Genomic DNA, 21,853 nt, shown 5'->3' with positions numbered 1-21,853 from the left:
TTTTAGGCTTCCAATCGGGCTGAGTAGGGTATTCTGCCGCGAAAGTGGAGGTTAGAGGGTATGCTGGGAGCTCCCTTGGCCTTGCCAGGTGAGCTTGCCGAGGGAGAATGCATCGGGACCATTATTATGACTATTTATTAATAATAATATCGTTATTAAATATTTATGAAGTGCTCATGCTCTGCTAGAAGGTGGCTCTCCCATCACTGCCCCACCCTTCCAGCAACGCCTGGGTCCCTACCCCCGAGTCCCACCGGTCGTCCCGGAGTTTGTTCATTCGGGAGAACTGTGACAGGTCGCCCTGGCCGCTCCAGCTGGCCCTAACCGCCAGGAACCCAGGCGTCCGTGTTCTCCAGCGGGGCAAGGATCCGCTCCTGGTCGCCACTGGGTCTGTGTACAGAGCGTCCCCTGTGGTCCGTACCCCACAAGGGCTTCCAGGGGCAGAAACGAGGAGGGGCCAGGTTGGGGTTCCCCACCGGGTCCACCTGGCGGCCGCCCCCTCCGCTCCAGGTCCAGGGCGGCCCGCGGGCGAACGAGGGCGCGGCCCCCGGGTGTCCGGCCCCAGGCGGGCAACCGCGAGCTGTCCCGTTCCCGCAGCTCCCCGCCGGCCCGGCCCCGCATCCCGCCGCCTCGGCCCCGCGGCTTTTTTTCTCTTTATCATAAATATATAAATTATGCTAATTACGGGTATTGCATATTAACCAAACCCGAAACCTCCCCTGCCCGGCCCCCTCCCCCTCCGTGCAAACCCCTCCCCGCCCCGGACCCCGCTACTTACCGGAGCCCGAGCCCGAGCCGCCTTCGCCGCGGGTGACCGGCGGCCACCGATTAGAGATTCATCTCACAGCCCGGGCCAGGTGGCCGGGGCCGGGGCCACGGCGGCCGCCGCCCGCAGACAAAGAAGCCAGTGCGGCTTGGCTGGGCTCGGCTCGGCCCGGGAGCTGGTCGGGACCCGCCGCCGCCCCCGGGCCCCCAGCCTGGGCTGGGCAGAGCCGAAGGGCGCTCCACGGGCTACGCCGGGCGGAGTGGGGAAGGCCGGGAAGCGGGAAGGGGAAGCTGGGTGGGGGGGCGGTCAGGTATATATTTTTCTTCGTCCCCCCCTTCAACGACCCCCCCCTTTTCCCTCCCCCCCTTTTTTCCCTCCTTCTGCTACTTGGATTTTTTTAGCTGCTGCGTCATGAGCATAATTTATGCAAAGAGCTTTGCCGCATGCTGCACCGCCCGCGCCAGCCGCCGGGGGCGGCGGGCTGGGCTGGCGGTCAGGGAAGGGAGGGGAGCCGGGGAGCCGGGAGCGAGGGGTGGGGGTGGGGAGGGGACCCTCGGGCCCTGGCCAAGCGGGAGGTCCCGGAGGCTCTCTCTCCTGGGACAGGGATGGACGGTCAGTGGATCTGGTTACTCAGCCCCTCCAAGGTGCCGCGGAGGTGGTTTCATTTCGGAAGGTGCCTGAGTAAGAGCTGGAGTCCGGACTGGGGACCCTCCATGCCACATGGCCTTCAGCCGAGGGTTGGGGCGGTGACTCCCGGCCACCGCCTTTCCTCTAGGTAGTCAACTGTCCTCAATGTTGAAAGTCAAGTTTATGTCTATCCCTCCCTCCCTAGAAAGGCGGGGGAACTCCACATCGCTCGGCCAACGTGGAGAACCTCTGAACAGCTGTGCCCCAGCGCCAAAGCAGCGAAGGGTCCCAGGTCCCTCACCCGGTGGCGGCCGTGGGCTGTGTTGTCTAAAAGCAGCTCTCCGGCCTTGTTGTCCAAGTAGACAAGGAAATGTGAACAGAAAGACAAAGTTCAGTGGAATGGTGAAAAACCTCTAGCAGCTTCTAAAGGTAGAGAGGGGACCAGAAAAGGGATGGATGTGGGGGACTGAGGGAAAGCAGATTGGAGAAGTGGTGGACAAATGAAAGAGGAAAAAGTTGGAAGACCAAAGTGGAAGCGTGGGAATGAAGGGAGAAAAACTGGGAAGGAAGGAGGCTCTGTAAATCCAGTGAATGTGGATCCGAATACTGAGGCCACCTGCTGTCACCCTAGGCACCCCTTCCCATCCACCCCGTATTTGGTGGTCTGATGATAGCTAGAGGTAGATGGGTTAGAGGCAGTGTGAGAATGCAATTGGAGGCCTCAGTCCTCCCCGGGACTGCTCCGTAAGGCCTCCTGGTGGAAGGGCATTGAATGGCCCGGCCTCCTCGTTAACCTGGCCAGTGGACCAGGCTTGTATTAGCTTGCTGTTTCCATCTGGAAGTGAGCAGGCACTGCTGGCGGCGGATTTATGAGTAACCAATGTATTAGGAGTCAGAATACGTGAAACCAATGTATTAGGAGTCAGAATATGTGAAAAAACTGAAAGCTGCAAGCTCTATACAACTGTAAGGTGTCATTCCTTGTACAATAGTTTGAACTCGTTTTAATGGCCCTGTGAAACTCTCCTGCGTGGCTTGGTATTACACCTGTGAAACTCTACTACGTGGCATGATATTACAGTTCTTGGGATTTTTGTTTGGTCTGTAGTCCCTGTAGTCTCCCTGGACTGTGAATTCTTTGAGAGCACTGGTTGTGACTTACTCATGTTTGTATTTCCCACTACTCTTTATGTGAAGAAGGGGCTCAGTATTGCTGCTGAACTTTATCACATGAAGGTTGAACCTTTTAATTTATGTCACTTGGTTTGGTGCTACACATAGATAGATCAAAGGCTTTGGATAGCATGGATATCAGTGACAGTTTGAAGAAAGAAATATGATGTGATCAGAAGAGTTCAGGGAGACATACATAAAAATGTTTTTTTGTTTGTTTTTTTTTTTTGAGACGGAGTCTCACGCTGTTGCCCAGGCTGGAGTGCAGTGGCACGATCTCGGCTCACTGCAAGCTCCGCCTCCTGGGTTCACGCCATTCTCCTGCCTCAGCCTCCTGAGTAGCTAGGACTACAGGCGCCCGCCACCGCGCCCGGCTAATTTTTTGTATTTTTAGTAGAGACGGGGTTTCACTGTGGTCTCGATCTCCTGACCTTGTGATCCGCCCGCCTTGGCCTCCCAAAGTGCTGGGATTACAGGCTTGAGCCACCGCGCCCGGCCCATAAAAATGTTAATCATGGTTTTCTTTATATTGTAAACACTTCTGTATTAAATATTTGATGAGCATATATTACTTTTTGTTTGTTTATTGGGGCATAACATGTACACAGAATGTGTATACCTTGATAGATTTTTACATGTATATATGTACATGTGTGTATATATGTATATACACCTGTATATATACACACATACACATATATGCATGTATGTATATATACATATATACATGTACACACACACACACATATATATATCCATGTAATCCCCACCCAAAACAAGATACAGAGCCTTTCCAAGACCTGAGAGGATTCCCTTATGTTCCTTCACAGTCCATAAATTCCCAAAGTAACCATTATTCTGATTTCTGTCACCATGGATTACTTGAGCTGATTCTTGAACTTCTCATAAATGGAATCAGACAGTATACAATCTTTTGTGTTTGGCTCCTGTCACTCAACAAAATTTTTTTTTTTTTTTTGAGACGGAGTCTTGCTCTGTCGCCCAGGCTGGAGTGCAGTGGTGTGATCTTGGCTCACTGCAACCTCCACCTCCCGGGTTCAAGTGATTCTCCTGCCTCAGCCTCCCAAGTAGCTGGGACTGCAGGTTCGTGCCATCACGCCCAGCTAATTTTTTTTTTTTGAGACGGAGTCTTGTTCTGTCGCCCAGTCTGGAGTGTAATGGCGTGATCTCGGCTCACTGCAACCTCCACCTCCTGGGTTCGAGTGATTCTCCTGCCTCAGCCTCCTAAGTAGCTGGGATTACATGCGCACGCCACCATGCCCTGCTAATTTTTATATTTTTAGTAGAGATGGGGTTTCACCATGTTGGTCAGGCTGGTCTTGAACTCCTGACCTCATGATCCACCCACCTCAGCCTCCTAAAGTGCTGGGATTACAGGCGTGAGCTACCACGCTCTCAGCTAATTTTCAATACTTTTGGTAAAGGCAGGGTTTCACCATGTTGGCCAGGCTGTCTCGAACTCCTGACCTCAAGTCATCCACCTTCCTCAGCCTCCCAAAGTGTTGGGATTACAGGTGTCAGCCACCACACCTGGCCTCAACATATGTTTTTGAGATTCATCCATGTTGTTGATTGTAGAAGTATTTTTTTTTTATTGCAAGTGTAGTATTCCATTGCATAATTATACCACAATTTATCCATTCCATTATTGATGAGCATTTGGTTGTTGTTTGGGTCTCTTAGGAATAAAACTGCTATGAGCATTCTTGTACATGTATTTTGGTGAACATATGCACTTTTTTCTTCTGGGTAAATACTGAGGAGTAGAATAGCTAGGTTTGGGGTATATCTTTAGCTTTTGTCCATATTGCTAAATAGCTTTCAAACAAACCAATTTATATCTTTGTATGAAAGAGCAATGTATGAGAGAGTTCTGATTGTTCTACATCCTCACCAGTATGTGGTATTGGTAGTCTTCTTGCAATGAAAGTTTATTACTTTTTGGCTGGGCACTGTGGCTCACGCCTATAATTCCAGCACTTTGGGAGGCCGAGGTGGGTGTATCGCCTGAGGTCAGGAGTTCGAGACCAGCCTGGCCAACAAAGTGAAACCCTGTCTCTACTAAAAATATAAAAACTAGCTGGGCGTGGTGGTGGGCGCCAGTAATCCCAGCTACTTGGGAGACTGAGGCAGGAGAATTGCTTGAACCCAGTAGACGGAGGTTACAGTGAGCCGACACGGTGCCACTGCACTCCAGCCTCAGTGACAGAGTGAGACTCCGTCTCAAAAAACCAAAAAACAAATAAACAAAAAAAAAAGTATATTACTTAAAACAATTTTTTTTTTTTTGGCTGGGTGTGCCAAAGACCGCACCTGGCTTTTTTTTTTTTTTTTTTTTTGAGGCAGAGTCTCAGTCTTTAGCCCAGGATGGAGCGCAGTGGCGCGATCTCCACTCACTGCAACGTCTGCCTCCTGGGTTCAAGTGATTCTCCTGCCTCAGCCTCCTGAGAAGCTGGGATTACAGGCATGTGCCATCATGCCCAGCTAATTTTTGTATTTTTAGTAGAGACAGGGTTTCGCCATGTTGGCCAGGCTGATGTCAAACTTCTGACATCAGGTGATCTGCCTGCCTCTGCCTCCCAAAGTGGTGGGATTACAGGTGTGAGTCACCATGCCTAGCTTAATATTTCATTATTTTTATTTTAAAATTTTATTATTATTTTTTTGAGACAGAGTCTTGCTCTGTCACCCAAGCTGGAGTGTCGTGGTAAGACCTCAGTTTGCTGCAACCTCCACTTCCTGGGTTCAAGTGATTCTCCTCTCTCAGCCTCTCGAGTAGCTGGGATTACAGGCATGCACCACGATGCCTGGCTAATTTTTGTTATTTTTAGTAGAGATGAGGTTTCACCATGTTGGCCAGGCTGGTTTTGAACTCCTGACCTCAAGTGATCCATCTGCTTCGGCCTCCCAAAGTGCTGGGATTACAGGTGTGAGCCACTGCACCCAACCTATAATATTTTGTTATAGCAGCCCAAACGGACTAAGACCCAGCCATACTGATCCAGTTTCAGTTTCTTGAACTCCGAGCTCTTTCCTGCCTCATTGCCTCTGCCTGTGCTGTTCCTTCTGCCTCCTCCTTAGCCCATCTTTCAGGTCTTGCCTTATATATGGCTTCCTTCCTCAGAGACATTTTCCCTGCACTTCAGTGTTATTCTGTCTCGTATCACCTTCCTGTTTTCTTAAACACCATGCATGCTGATATATTTATGTTTATTTTCTTTTTTTTTTTTTTTTTTTTTTTTTGAGACGGAGTCTTGCTTTGTCGCCCAGGCTGGAGTGCAGTGGCCGGATCTCGGCTCACTGCAAGCTCCACCTCCTGGGTTTAAGCCATTCTCCTGCCTCAGCCTCCCGAGTAGCTGGGACTACAGGCGCCCGCCACCTCGCCCGGCTAGTTTTTTGTATTTTTTAGTAGAGACAGGGTTTCACCGTGTTAGCCAGGATGGTCTCGATCTCCTGACCTCGTGATCCGCCCGTCTCGGCCTCCCAAAGTGCTGGGATTACAGGCTTGAGCCACCGCGCCCGGCTTATTTTCTATTTAATATGTTTACCAAGTAGCCTATAAATTCCAAGGCAACAGTCTGTTTTGGTTTTGACTGGACATTTAGCACCAAGCCCAGTATCTGGCACACAGTTGATAATAATTATTTATTGAATAAATGAAGGCTCGGAAGGCTGGGGAAATGTGAGTGAAGGAGAAAAAGAAAATGTGCTGGGCTGAGAATCCTGTTGAAAAGTTTTATTTGGTCGTACATGGTGGCTCATGCGTGTAGTCCCAGCACTTTGGGAGGCCGAGTCAGGCATATCACGAGGTCAGGAGTTCGAGACCAGCATGGCCAACAGAGTGAAACCCTGCCTTTACTTGTTTGTTAGTTGAGACGGAGTCTCGCTCTGTCGCCCAGGCTGGAGTGCAGTCGCGATCTCGGCTCACTGCAACCTCCGCCTACCGGGTCCTAGCAGCTGGGACTACAGGCGCCCACCAGCACGCCAGGCTTTTTTTTTTCTTTTTTTTTTTTTGAGACGGAGTCTCACACTGTCTCCCAGGCTGGAGTGCAGTGGCCGGATCTCAGCTCACTGCAAGCTCCGCCTCCCAGGTTCACGCCATTCTCCTGCCTCAGCCTCCCGAGTAGCTGGGACTACAGGCGCCCGCCAGCTCGTCCGGCTAGTTTTTTGTATTTTTTTAGTAGAGACGGGGTTTCACCGTGTTAGCCAGGATGGTCTCGATCTCCTGACCTCGTGATCCGCCCGTCTCGGCCTCCCAAAGTGCTGGGATTACAGGTTTGAGCCACCGCGCCCGGCCTTTTTTTGCTTTTTTAGTAGAGAGGGGGTGTCACCGTGTTAACCAGTATGGTCTTGATCTCCTGACCTCGTGATCCTCCCGCCTCGGCCTCCCAAAGTGCTGGGATTACAGGTCTGAGCACCACACCCGGCCCCGTCTTTACTAAAAATACAAAAATTAGCCAGGTGTGGTGGCACGCGCCTGTAGTCCTAGCTACTAGGGAGGCTGAGGCAGGAGTATCGCTTGAACTGGGAGTTGCATAAGCTGAGACTGTGCCATTGCACTCCAGCCTGTGTGACAGAGTAAGACTCCATCTATTAAAAAAAAAAAAAAAAAAAAAAATTATATACTGGATGGCTTATAAACAACATAAATTTATTTCTCACAGTTTTGGAGGCTGGAAAGTTCAATATCAAGATGCTGACTAATTTCTTCTGAGGGCCTGCTTCCTAGTTCATAGCCATCTTCACATGATGGAAGCAGGCTAGGAAGCTCTCTGGGGTTCCTTTTATAAAGGTGCTGATCCCATTCATGAAAGCTCTGCCCTCATGACCTAATCACCTCCCAAAGGGCCCACCTAATACCATCACACTGGGGGCCAGAATTTCAATATATGAATTTCGAAGGGGACACAAACATTTGGTTTCTGGTAGGCTGGGACACAGCAAGAGGTGGGGAGAATTGTACAAAATGGGGTTGGAAAGGGAAGCAGATACCAAATCAGGTAGGCTTGGCCATATATACCTCTAATCTTTCTAATTGGATCCCTTCTAGCTTTGCAAACTCAAGATTTACCTCCTCCAAGAAGGATTCCTGTATAATACATACCACATTGTTCTAATTAATATTATTATTATTATTATTTTTTTGAGATAGGGTCTCACTCTTTCACCCAGCCTGGATGTAGTAGTGTGATCTTGTTTCACTGCAGCCTCAATCTTCTGGGCTCAAGCGATCCTCCTGCCTCAGCCTCCCAAGTAGCTGGGACTACAGGTATGTGCCACCATGCCTGGCCAATTTTTGTATTTTTTGTAGAGATGAGGTTTCGCTATATGTTGCCCAGGCTGGTCTTGAACTCCTGGGCTCAACTGATCTGCCAGCCTCAGCCTGCCTAAGTGGTGGGATTACAGGCTTGAAGGACTGTGCCCAGCCAATATTACTTTTTTTTTTTTCTTTTTTGAGATGGAGTCTCACTTTGTCGCCCAGGCTGGAGTGCAGTGGCAGGATCTCAGCTCACTGCAACCTCCACCTCCCGGATTGAAGGGATTGTCATTACTCAGCCTCCCGAATAGCTAGGATTACAGGCACATGCCACCACACCCGGCTAACTTTTGTATTTTTTTTTTTTTTTTTGAGACGGAGTCTCGCTCTGTCGCCCAGGCTGGAGTGCAGTGACCGGATCTCAGCTCATTGCAAGCTCCGCCTCCCGGGTTTACGCCATTCTCCTGCCTCAGCCTCCCGAGTAGCTGGGACTACAGGCGCCCGCCACCTCGCCCGGCTAGTTTTTTTTTGTATTTTTTAGTAGAGATGGGGTTTCACTGGGTTAGCCAGGATGGTCTCGATCTCCTGACCTTGTAATCCGCCCGTCTCAGCCTCCCAAAGTGCTGGGATTACAGGCTTGAGCCATTGCGCCCGGCCAACTTTTGTATTTTTAGTAGAGATGGGGGTTTCACCATGTTGGCCAGGCTGGTCTCGAACTCCTGACCTCAAGTGACCCGCCCACCTTGGCCTCCCAAAGTGCTGGGATTACAGGCTTGAGCTACTGTGCCCAGCCAATATTACTTTTTAAATTACATTATTGTTCCAATAACTTCACTTTGTAATTTATGGGCCATTTCCTCCCTCCCTTTCTTTCCCTTGCCTTTTCTTTCTTTCCTTTCTCTCTCTCTTTCTTTTCCAGACAGGGTCTTGCATTGTTGCCCAGGCTGGAGTGCAGGGGTGTGATCATGGCTTACTGCAGTCTCAACCTCCTGGGCTCAAGTGATCCTCCCACCTCAACCTCGAGTAGCTAAGACCACAGACACATGCCACCATGCCCTGCTAATTTTTAAACTTTTTTTGTAGAGGTAGGGTCTCCCTATGTTGCCCAGGCTGGACTTGAATGCCAGAACTCAAGTGATCCTCCTGCTTCAGCCTCCCAAAGTTCTGGGGTTACAGGTGTGAGCTACCACACTCAGTCCTCACTCAGTTTCTTAAGAATATATATTATTTACCTACTGGATGAATGACAGGGCCATATGTTTTCTTTCACCTGATCTCCTCCAAGCACCCAGCATATAAGGGATGCTCTGTTCACAGTAAGAGTCTTCTGGGCCCTGTACCTAGAAAGGTTCTGAAATCTTAACAGATAATCCCTGGGGTCCCCTCTTCCCTGGCATGAGAACTGAGCCAGTTCCAGGTCTTCAGAAACTTGTCATAGGGCAACCAAGTGTTACCAGAATCCATGTATATTGTCCCAAACACCTTCCTTATTTCCATAGTCAATCTTGTGCCTCCCCTTCTCTAACCAACAGATAAAAGGCATCTACTCCTGTTGCTAAGGCAATAAAGCTAGGGCATTCAGCAGGGGACTCAGGTTGGTCAGCAGAAAAAAAAACCTCTCAGCTGTGAGGAGAGGAAAGGGAGCAATGCATTTCTAAGGGCGAATTTTCATAAAACAACAAAGCAGATGTCAGTCTGGGCTGGTCATATTGAAGGCATGTGAAGAGATCGGGCCACGGAGGAGAAGATCCCTGATGCTGTTAACAATGCAAGGATATCTTAAGGTGAGAAGCCAGAGTTTTTGACAACTTATATGTGAGAAGGAGTATGCTTGTGCATGCTCCATTTTTTATAGAACTCCACCTCCCGCCCTGAAATGCATATATTTTATTCTATTTACTTTAATTTTAGCAATGATGTAAAACTGTATTGCTGGGCTGCTGTCACTGTCTCTGACAGATCACCCTACCACCTCAAAGGGTAAATATGGGTTTTTTTTTCATAATTTTTGTACAGTAACAAGGTGAGGAACATTTTAGCTCATAAATTATTTACTAAACCTCACAGGCATAATAGGCCGTGTGCATATTCATCAGGCTATCATCCATTATTCATAAGAAGTTCACTTCAACTGTTAGAAGAAAATGAGGTTGTTGATTGAAATGCTGAAGAAATGTAGGCTTTTGTACTCCCCCTCTTCTCTCTCTCATCTGAGCAAGTCTGGAAGTTTCCATCAAAAAATGATATTACAGGAAAAAAAATGTTATTCCTGACAAGTGAATATGTAGATAGAGGGAAAGCAAGCATAAAGTAGGAAATAAATGGGCAGAATCAACCACTATTCATTTAATTCAAATAATGTCCCCTGACCCCAGCTTGCACAGAGATTGTGCCCAAGGGGACTCCTTTCTTGCAATAAAAGATCGGCTTCCGCAAATCTAGTAGAGTTACTGCATATATATACTTTTTTTTTTTTTTTTTGAGACAGAGTTTCGCTCTTGTCGTCCAGGCTGGAGTACAGTGGCATAGCCTCAGCTCACTGCAACCTTCATCTCCCAGGTTTAAGCTATTCTGCCTCAGCCTCCCAAGTAGCTGGAATTACAGGCATCTGCCACCACGCCCAGTTAATTTTTGTATTTTTAGTTGAGATGGGGTTTCACCATGTTGGCCAGGCTGGTCTTACATTGCTGACCTCAGGTGATCCACCCACTTCGGCCTCCCCAAGTGCTGGGATTACAGGTGTGAGCCACTGCGCCCAGCCAGTTATTGCTTATATTAACTAAGATACAGGTTGTATTCTATGGCTTAAGAAGTATTTAGTATTATCTTCTTATTTGACCCTCACACCAAGTCTGTAAGGAATAATTTTCCTTTTTCTTTTTTTGACAGGGTCTTCTTACTCTGTGACCCAAGCTGGAATGCAGTGGCACAATCATGGTTCACTGCATCCTCTGCCTCCCAAGTTCAAGCGATCCTCCTGCCTCAGCCTCCTGAGTAGCTGGAACTTCAGGCACACACCGCCACGCCTGGCTAATTTTTATTTTTTTGTAGAGGCAGGGTCTTCCTAAGTTGCCCTGGTGGGTCTCAAACTCCTGGGCTCAAACTATCTGCCAGTCTTGGCCTCCCAAAGTGTTGAGATTCCCCCATACCTGTGGAATAATTTTTCAAGATGAGAAAACAGCCTCAGAAAACTGAGAAAGATAAGCAAACTGAAACTCACAAGTTATGTGACTTGTCCAATGCCGATAAGCTTATGAGAAACAGAACTAGGGCTGGAACCTAAACTTCCTTCCACATCCCATGTTTTGTTTATTTTTGTAGAAACGGAGTCTTGCTATATTGTCTGGTCTCAATGTAGGCTGGTCTCAAACTCCTGGCCTGAAGCAATCCTCCTTGCCTCAGCCTCCCAAAGTGTTGAGATTACAGGGGTGAGTCACCATGCCTGGTCCATATCCTGTATTCTTTTTTTTTTTTTTTTTGAGACAGATTTTCACTCTCGTCACCTAGGCTGGAATGCAATGGTATAATCTCGGCTCACTGCAACCTCCACCTCCTAGGCTCAAGTGATTCTCCTGTCTCAGCCTCTTGAGTAGCTGGGATTCTCCTGCCTCTGCCTCCCGAGTAGCTGGGATTACAAGCATGAGCCACCATACTTGGCTAATTTTGTATTTTCAGTAGAGACGGGATTTCACCATGTTGCCCAGGCTGGTCTCCAACTCCTCACCTCAGGTGATCTGCCAACGTTGGCCTCCCAAAGTGCTGGAATTACAGGCGTGAGCCACCACGCCCAGCCTACAACCGGTGTTCTTTAAATTCTGTCTTACTAAGTCCTCTGGATGGTAAAACCCACCACATGAAATAAAACACCAATGAGATACCTGAAATAACAGGTATTTCATTGTGTTCTCTATGAACCACTGATTTTATTTTCCTTTTTTAATATCTTTATTATTTCTGCGGAATACAAAAGCAATATACGCTTCAAAGCACTAAACGATACAAAGTTCTGTAGGATAGAGAATAACAAACGTCCCAGCTATGGACAGGCAGCATATGGACTGCCATGGCTGCCAATGTCTACAGCCACCTCCATTTCCATAGGAAAAAGTGGGAGATGTTGTGATCAGGTCAGACCCACAGATATAGGTTAAGATCTGGGCATGGTCACTTACTGGTATATAATGTTGGGCAAATCAGCCTCTTTAAGCCATCATTTCCTTATTTGTAAAATGGGGCTAATGCCTACTCTTGAGGTTTTTGTGTTAAGTGAGATAATATATATAAAATCCAGATGTCAGCATTTTCCTCCATTTTAAGGGTTACTTTTCTTGAGTCTATTTGAAGAAGTGGGATGGGAGGCAAGGTTTGTCTCATGCCTTTCCCTCGAGTCTTCTGCTTGACACTCTATTCCATTCTGCCTTGGGCCACTCACTTGCCTGCTGGTCACAGCCTAGAACTCCTGGTGTGGTTCCTCTACATGAAAGGCCCCTATATTCACAGTGGGACACAGGTCTGAATTCTTTGCATCATAACTGCACAAGGTTGTTCTTTACTAAAGTGTTGGGGGACAACTAAAGAGAATTACAATAGTGGAAAGTATTAAAACTTGGTGGGTTTTTGTTTTTGTTTTTTGAGACAGAGTCTCGCTCTGTCGCCCGGGCTGGAGTGCAGTGGTGCGATCTCGGCTCACTGCAACTTCCAACTCCCAGGTTCAAGCAGTTCTCGTGCCTCAGACTCCTGAGTAGCTGGGATTACAGGCATGCGCCACCACACCCGGCTAATTTTTTATATTTTTAGTAGAGATGGGGTTTCGCCATGTTTTGTTTTGAGACAGGGTCTTGCTGTCTCAAGCACCTCCTGGGCTGTCTCAAAGCAACTCCTGGGCTGGAGTGCAGTGGCGTAACTGCAGCTCACTGCAGCCTTGACCTCCTAGGCTCAAGCGATCCTCTTGCCTCAGCCTCCCAAGTAGCTGGGACCACAGGTACCCACCACCGTGCCCAGCTAAACTTTGGTTTTAACTTTCCCTATAATCGAAGTAAAAAGCTGCCAAGAAGTTTAATGTTTATTAGGGAGTGTCAGGTCTACCTTGGCTCCCTGTCCTCAGGTCTGCTTCCCTCACTAGGAACTCCTTTAACCCTCCATTCCTTCCTGGGAAGCCCCAGGCCCTGCCTCTCTCTAGTCCCCAGAAACACACTTCCCCAAATCTGACCCATTCAGTCTATATTCAGTCTAGATTCTGGATTTAAAGCTAGAGGGTTGAGAGTAAGTGAGTGACTGTGTGTGTGTGTGTGTGCATGGGGCCTGGTGCAACAGGGAGGTGGAACAGCAGCCTTGTGGGAATGAGCTTTGGCATATAGTCCCTCCAAGCAGGACCGTCTCGGGGAGGCTGGTAGTCCAAGTCCTGATCCCCTCCAGTCAGACTAAGACACAGATGAAGCTCTGCTCTTCTGAGTGCTCTGGATAACCTTTGGTCTCGAACTACCGGCCTCAAGCAATCCTCCTGCCCCGGCCCCCTAAAATATTGACATTACAGATATGAGCCACTGTGCTTGACCTTTTTTTTTTTTTCTTTTTAACTTTTTTTAGTTTTTAATTTTTTTAGAATCAGGGTCTCATTCATCACCCAGGCTGGAGTGCAGTCATGCAATTATAGCTCACTGCAGCCTTGCACTCCTGAGTTCATGCAATCCTCTTAACCCAGCCACCCTAGTAGCTGGGACTGCAGGCCTGTGCCACCATGCTTGGCTAACTGGTTTACATTTATTATGTACAGCAGTGTTAGTGCCTCTCCTACAAGGCTTGCCAGGAATAAGAAATGAGGGTACTTTTTTTTTTTTTTTGAGATGTAGTTTCGCTCTGTTGCACAGTCTGGAGTGCACTGGCGTGGCATGATCTCTGCTCACTGCAATCTCTGCCTCCCAGGTTCAAGTGATTCTCATGCCTCAGTCTCCCAAATAGCTGGGATTACAGGTGCATGCCACCACACCTGGCTAATTTTTATATTTTTGGTAGAGTCGGGGTTTCACCATGTTGGCCAGGCTGGTCTCAAACTCCTGACCTCAAGTGATCTGCCCGCCTCAGCCTCCCAAAGTGCTGGGATTACAGGCGTGAGCCACTGTGCCTGGGTCTAAGCCATATATCTTATAATAGCTGTTCCCTCAGTTACACAATGACTAGATAAAGCTTTGAAAAAGTTGCTTTAACAAGGACGGGCACAGTGGCTCACATCTGTAATCCCAGCACTTTGAGAGGCCAAGGTGGGTGGATCACTTGAGGCCAGGAGTTCAAGACCAGCCTGGCCAACATGGTGAACCCCATCTCTACTAAAAATACAAAACTCAGCCAGGCGTGGTGGCACACACCTGTAATCCCAGCTGCTCAGGAGGCTGAGGCAGGAGAATCGCTGGAACCCAGGAGGTGGAGGTTGCAGTGAGCCAAGATCGCACCACTGCCCTCCAGCCTGGGTGACAGAGAGAGACTCCATCTGAAAAAAAAACAACAAAAGGTTGCTTCCAAGAGTGACTGGATTCTTTCACAAAGCTCCACCTCCTTCTTTGGGCTGGGAAATAGGTTGTTTTGTCCTTCTGGTTACGTAAGAGCACAACATATAGTAGGTGTTGAATAAAGGTACATAAACAACTGTAGTCAACCTAATTAACTGGGACTAGGGTAAGCTTGTCCAGCCCTTGGCTTGCAGACAACATGTGGCCCGGGACAGCTTTGAATGCGGCCCAACACAAATTTGTACACTTTTTAAAAACATTATGAGATTTTTTGGTGATTTGTTTGTTTTGTTTTTAGCTCATTAACTATCATCAGTGTTAGTGTATTTTATGTGTGGTCCAAGACAACTCTTCCAATGTGACTTAGGGAAACCAAAAGATTGGACACCCCTGGACTAGGAGGCCCAGCAGGAAGAGTCACTATCATTCTGTGAGCCTTCACATCACAGCTTACCCATCTCCAGTGTGGCACTTACCAAGTGCTGCTGTAATTTTCCTTTTAGCATCTGTCTTGCTCAAGGCACATTAAGATTCATTAGCTGGGCACAGTGGCTCACGCCTATAATCGCAGCACTTTGGGAGGCTGAGGCAGGCTAATCCCTTAGCCCAGGAGTTTGAGGTCAGCCTGAGCAACATGGCAACACCCCATCTCTGCAAAAAATACAAAAATGAGCTGGGCATGGTGGTACGCACCTGTAATCCCAGCTACTCGGGAGACTGAGGCAGAAGGATGGCCTGAGCTTCTGAGAGCAAGGCTGCAACGAACCATGATCGTGTCACTGCATTCCAGCCTGGGTGACAGTGGCTCAAAAAAGTAAAGAAATAAATACAGCCTGGGCACAGTGGCTCACACGTGTAATCTCAAAAATGTGGAAGATCAAGGTGGGCGGATCACTTGAGGTCAGGAGTTGAAGCCAGTCTGACCAACATGGTGAAACCCTGTCTCTACTAAAAATACAAAAATTAACTGGTACTGTGGTGGCACCTGTAGTCCCAGCTACTCGGGAGGCTGAGGCAGGAGAATCACTTGAACCTGGGAGGTGGAGGTTGCAGTGGGCAGAGATCATGTCTGTGCACTCCAGCCTGGGTGACAGAGAGAGATTCCCTCTCAAAAAAAAAAAAAAAAATTCATTAGCCATCATACTTGGCTTTTCCCTTTTCCTCATCCCAACGTTATTATTTTTTTAAAAACGGCCTTATTGAGGTATAGTTGACATAAAATAAACTGCTCATGTTTAAAATATACACCGGGCCAGCCAGGCACAGTGGCTCACGCCAGTAATCCCAGCACTTTGGGAGGCCGAGGCGGGTGGATCACGAGGTCAGGAGATTGAGACCATCCTGGCTAACACGGTGAAACCCCATCTCTACTAAAAAATACAAAAAATTAGCTGGGCATGGTGGCGGGCACCTGTAGTCCCAGCTACTCAGGAGGCTGAGGCAGGCAGAAGAATCGCTTGAATCTGGGAGGCAGAGGTTGCAGTGAGCTGAGATTGCGCCACTGTACTCCAGCCTGGGCAACAAAGCGAGACTCTATCTAAAAAAAAAAAAAAAAAAAAAAAAGGTACACCCATGAAACCATCACTGCAATCAAGGCAATGAGTATATATTCATCAGTCCCAGAACTTTCCTATATTCCATTTGCAATCTCCCTCCTTCCCCTTCCGCTTCCCTTCACAGCAACCATTGATCTGCTTTTTATCATTATAGTTTGTATTCCTAGAATTTTATATAAATGGAATCCAAGGGGCACAGTAGTGCATGCCTGTAGTTCTAGCTACTTGAGAGGCTGAGGTGGGAGGATTGCTTCAGGCCAGTTCAAGACTGCAATGAAATATGACCATGCCTATGCAGTCCAGCCTGGGCAATACAGCAAGACCCTGTATCTAAAAAAAAAAAAAAAAAAAAAAAAATTCTATAGTATGTATTATTTTAAAAATCTGCTTCCTTTACTGAGCATGGATTATCTATGTTGTTTTGTGGATCCGTACTTTATTCCCTTCTACTGTATGGCATTAAATTTGTTTATCCATTTACCTGTTGGTAGAAATTTTCATTGCTTCTGATTTTTGGATATGACAAATAAAGCTGTTATAAATATCCATGTATAAGTCCTTGTGTACCCACGTGCTTTCACTACTCTTGGGTAAATACCTAGGAGTGGAATGGCTAGATAATATGGTATATGGATGTTTAACTTTTAAAGACCCTGTCAAACTGTTTTCCAAAGTGGTTGCACCATTTTATTCTTTCTTTTTTCATTATGACCAGTAGTTTGCCCTGACAGAGGTTGCACCATTTAAGATTTTAACCAGAAGTGTGTGAGAATTCCAGTTCCTCCACATCCTCTCCAACACTTGATGTGGTCAGTCTTCTTTTATTTATTTTTGTTTTTTAAAATTTAAACAGAGGTGGGGTCTCACCACGTTGCCCAGGCTAGTCTTGAACTCCTGAGTTCAAGTGATCTTCCCAAAGTGCTGGGATTACAGGTATGAGCCACTGCACCTCATCCAGTGTTAATATTAGCCATTGAATAGGGAAGCCAACATTGTTTTAATTTTTTGACTAGGTAAGCATTCACATGGTTCAATTTTTTTTTTTTTTTTTCTGCTCTTGTCGTCCAGGCTATAATGCAGTGGCTCAATCTCGGCTCATTGCAACCTCTGTCTTCCAGGTTCAAACGATTCTTCTGACTTGGCCTCCCAAGTAGCTGGGATTACAGGCACGCGCCACCACACCTGGCTAATTTTTGTATTTTTAGTAGAGACGAGGTTTCGCCATTTTGGCTAGGTTGATCTCGAACTCCTGACCTCAGGTGATCCACCTGCCTCGGTCTCCCAAAGTGCTGGAATTATAGGCGTGAGCCACTGTGCCCATCCTCAATTTTTTTTTTGAGATAGGATCTTGCTGTCATCCAGGCGGGAGTACCATGGTGCCATTATCCTCACTGCAGCCTCGAACTCTTGGACTCAAGTGATCCGCCCACCTCAGCCTTCCAAGTAGTTGGGACTATAGGTATGTGCCACCACGCCAGGTTAATTGATGTATTTTTGTGTGTGTAGAGATGGGGTGTCATTATGTTGTCCAGGCTGGTCTCGAAATCCTGGCCTCAAGTGATCCTCCTGCCTTGGCCTCCCAAAGTGCTGGGATTATAGGTTCAAATATTTTTAAACATCTAAAAAGTATATAGTAAAAAGTCACTTCCACCTTTGTTTCACATCTTCCACTCTCTCTCCCCTTTATGTAACCACTTTTACAGGTATTTTGTGTATCCTTCCAGAATTTCGTTACTCAAATTCTAATGAATATTCTTGGTTTTCCTACTCTTTGACATAAAAAGTATCATATTGGCCAGGTACAGTGGCTCACACCTGTAATCCCAGCACTTTGGGAGGCCAAGGCGGGCAGATCTCTTGAGGCCAGGAGTTCGAGACCAGCCTGACCAACATGGCAAAACCCCGACTGTACTGGAGATACAAAAATTAGCCAGGCATGGTGGTGCACACCTGTAATCCCAGCTACTTGGGAGGTTGAGGCACAAGAATCGCTTGAACCTGGGAGGCGGAGGTTGCAGTGAGCCAAGATCATGCCACCGCATTCCAGCCTAGGTGACAGAGTGTGACTCTGTCTCAAAATAAAATAAAAAATAAAATAAAATAAATAAATAAAATAAAATGTATCATTTAAGTATATGGTTTTGAATGTTTCCCCTTTTTATTTAAAGAACACTTTGGAGTACTTTCTCATTCTCTGTTGCAGCCACATAGTATTTTATTGTATGGATGTATCAAGATTTACTTTGCCTGTTTCCTATTGATAGAAATATGGGTTATTTATAAATCTTTTGCTGTTACAGAAAAGCTGCAATGAATAGCCTTATACATACGTTTCTCGTGAGTGCAAATGTATCTGTAGAATCACTCCCATTAGTGGTTTGTTTGCAAGTTTGATGGATATTGCCACATTAACCTTATAGGATTTGTACCAATTTTCACCCCCATCACCAATAAATTAGAATGCCTGCTTATCCACAGCCCTGCAAATAGAGTAATGTTAGCAAATGTTTGGATTTTTGCCAATCTGATAATGACATCTGCAGGGTTTAATTTGCCTTCTGATTATGACCCAGGCTGAACATCATTTCATGTGTTAGGGAGTCATTTGTTTTTCCTTTTCTGTGAACTGTCTGTCTGTAAATGTCATTTGCTATTTTTTTCTAATGGTTGATCATATTCTTACTGATGTCTAAGAGTTCTTTACATGCAGGAAGATTAGCCCTTTGTGATGTAAATTGCAAATACACTTTTCCAATTTGTCATTTGACTATATGGAGTTTTGACTTTGTAGAGTTTTTGTCCCTGACATTAGTCCTGGAACTAGTCCAGTTGTTTCTGCTTCCTGAATATTTCTAGAATCCCCCCATTTCTCTGTACTGTACTGCCTCTTCACTAGGCCAGTCTGCCATCATCACCCCTAAATGACTAAATTTGATTCTAACTGGTATCTCAGACATACCTCCACTCTTGCCCCTTCTCTAACCTATTCTATATTCTTTAGCCATCAGAGGGATTTTTCCTTTACTTTTATTTTTTTGAGTAGCCTCTGTCACCGAGGCTGGAGAGTACAGTGGTGTGACCACGACTCACTGCAGCCTCAACCTCCCGGGCTCAAGCAGTCCTCCCATCTCAACCCCTTGAGTAGCTGGGATCACAGGTGCGTGTCTCTATGCCTGGATAATTTTTTAGAAATTTCTTGCAGAGATGGGGTTTCACCACATTGCATAGGCTGGTCTTGAACTCTTGGGCTCAAGCAATCCTCCCGCCTTGGCCTCCCAAATTGTTGGGATTACAGGCGTGAGCCACTGTGCCCAGCCCAGAAGCATTTTTCTAAAATAAAAACACAGCCAGGAGCACTCTAGGCAACAAAGTGAGACTCTGTCTCTACAAAAAAATTAAAATTAGCCAGGCATGGTGGCAAGCACCGACTGTCCCAGCTACTAGGGAGACTGAGGTGAGAGGATGAACTGAGACCAGGAATTCAAGGTTGTAGTGAGCTGTGATTGCACCACTGCACTCCAGCTTGGGTGACAGAGCAAGACCCTCTCCCAGTCAAACAAATAAACAAACAAAAACAAGATCATATCACTTTCCTGCTTAACATTCTTCAGTGACTAACTTGTGCCCTTAACACAGAATCCAGTATCTTCATGTGGGATCTCACATGGGCTCTAAGGCATCCCCGCAAGGTTGGGCTCACAGTTCTTCAGCGTCATCTGTTTTTTGTTGTTGTTGTTGTTGTATTGTTTGTTTTGAGACTGAATCTCGCTCTGTCGCCCAGGTTGGAGTGCAATGGCGGGATCTTGGCTCACTGCAACCTCCGCCTCCTGGGTTCATGCGATTCTCCTGCCTCAGCCTCCCAAGTAGCTGGGATTACAGGCACGCACCACCATGCCAGGCTGATTTTTGTGTTTTTAGTAGAGACAAGGTTTCACCATGTTGGCCAGGCTGGTCTCGAACTCCAGACCTCAAGTTATCTGCCCGCTTTGGCCTCCCAAAGCGCTGGGATTACAGGCATTATTCACCATGCCTGGCTCTTCAGCGTCATCTCTTATCAGTTCCCTTACCAGTATGCTCTGGCTACACCAAACTGTTTCATGCCCTACCCCTCTCTAAGCCTTCTCACCTGTAGGCCTTTGCATAAGCAGTTCCCTCTTCCAGGAACCCTCTTCACTGGCTTAACTTGTTCTCACCCTTCAGATTTCATCTCAAACATCACTTGCATCAGGAAACCTTCCCTGACTATCAGAATAGAGGAGGTGCCTCACCTACGCGTTCTCCTAACACCTATGCTGTCTTTATGTCAGCACTAATCATACTGTTATGTGTTCACTCTTCTGTCTCTCCCATTAGGTAGACCATAAATTCCATAAGAGTAGGGATTATGCCGGTCTCTTCATTATGATTTCCCTAGTGCCTGTCACAGGACCTGGCACATAACAGGTGCTCAAAAAAATTTGTTAAATTAATGCAAGAAAGAATGTTTGATAAATGACCAAATAAACATTTTCATCTCATTGGGGAATCTACAAGAATGAAGAAAATGTCAAAGCTTGATCCCGTCCAAGAAAGTAGCTAGTTACTACTACTTTTTTTTGTAGAGACGAAGTCTCACTATGTTGCCTAGGCTGGTTCTGAACTCCCAGCTCAAGCGATCCTCCTGCCTAAGCGACCCAAAGTGTTGGGATTACAAGTGTGAGCTGTTGCACCCAGCCACCATTTACTTCTTAATTCCACCTGCCACAGAAAGCATTAGCCTGCAACTCTTTTCGTTTTTGTTGGTCATTTCATTTGGCTCTGCCCTGGTTTTCCCAATGCCCAGGTCCCTGTGACAAGCAAAATACCCAACGACCTGCAAAGTAGGCTCTGACCAATCCGAGGGCAGCTTACACGAGCAGGAGGTAGGCCCAGGAGAGTTCCTGGGTCCTAAGAGTTAACCCTTTAATCATTGGACAATGGAGGTGGAACTATCGCTTGAGGCCGGGAATTCAAGACCAGCCCGGCCAACACAGCGAGACCCCATCTCTGTATTAAAAAATGAATAGCACGCACCTGTACTCCCAGCTACTTGGGAGGCTGAGGCAGGAGAATCGCTTGAACCCAGGAGGCAGAGGTTGCAGTGAACCGAGATCACACCACTGCACTCCTGCCTGGGCGACAGAGCGACACTCCATCTAAAAAAATAATAATAAAATAAATAAATAAAAGAATAAAATATATGTATATATTTATTTTTTAGAAAGAAAGAAAACCAGCCTGGCCAACATAGTGAAACCCCTACTAAAATACAAAAATTAGCCGGGCATGGTGGCGTGCGCCTGTAGTCCCAGCTACTCAGGAAGCTGAGGCAGGAGAATTGCTTGAATCCAGGAGGCGGAGGTTGTGGTCAGATCGCGCCGCTGCACCCTAGCCTGGGCAAGAGCGAGACTCTGTCTCAAAAAAAAAAAAAAAAAAAAAAAAAAAAAAAATAAGAAAAGAAAAGAAAAGAAAAGAAAAGAAAAGAAAGACACTTAATCGCTGCCCTAAAGGATGCCTTCTTTGCCCTTATGGGTAATGAAGTTAGAAAGCAAAGCCATACATAGAGAAAAATAGGGGTACCATACAGGTCACCTGTAACAGGTGCTAAAAAAGGGCAGGGCCACAAGCACTCCATGGGGACTGCAGGTATGTCAGTTTCAGTGCCAGCTGTTGCGTACACGGAAAACATAACCCCTTCCTGTACGTGAGAAAAAGAAACGAACACGAGAACATGCCGACAGCCTGTCCTGGAGCAGACAGGGCGGCGAAGATTCCAGTGCAGGTCTCATCCAGGAAAGGATACATGTGAGCTGGAGTGGCAAAATAAATTTTAACAGAGCTGAAGCTTAAGTTGGGTTTGGTGGGGAGGGACGCATGATAAACTAAGGCGTGAGGAGCCGATTTCAGGCAGTGCGACAAATTTGCAGAAACA

General features: G+C 46.8%; 1 protein-coding gene across 6 annotated transcripts in view; it reads right to left on the bottom strand.

The window, feature by feature from the left end:
• LOC105474351 (POU class 6 homeobox 1) overlaps nt 1-1,079 on the bottom strand; it is a 33,726-nt gene extending 32,647 nt beyond the window's left edge. For 4 of the 6 annotated variants that reach the window (XM_071071704.1, XM_071071705.1, XM_011728940.3 and 1 more), the window contains exon 1: nt 779-1,078. The gene's annotated coding sequence lies outside the window, so the exon portion shown is untranslated. Of the gene's footprint in view, nt 1-778 lie in introns of all 6 variants that reach the window. The other 2 variants (XM_071071708.1, XM_071071709.1) reach the window with 1 other exon arrangement.
• Between the last annotated feature and the right edge of the window lie 20,774 nt (nt 1,080-21,853).

The sequence above is a fragment of the Macaca nemestrina genome, chromosome 10 (genome assembly GCF_043159975.1).
Source record: "Macaca nemestrina isolate mMacNem1 chromosome 10, mMacNem.hap1, whole genome shotgun sequence".
NCBI lineage: Eukaryota > Metazoa > Chordata > Mammalia > Primates > Cercopithecidae > Macaca > Macaca nemestrina.
The sequence above is the reverse complement of the archived record's forward strand: the minus strand, read 5'-3'. Positions and strand labels throughout refer to the sequence as shown.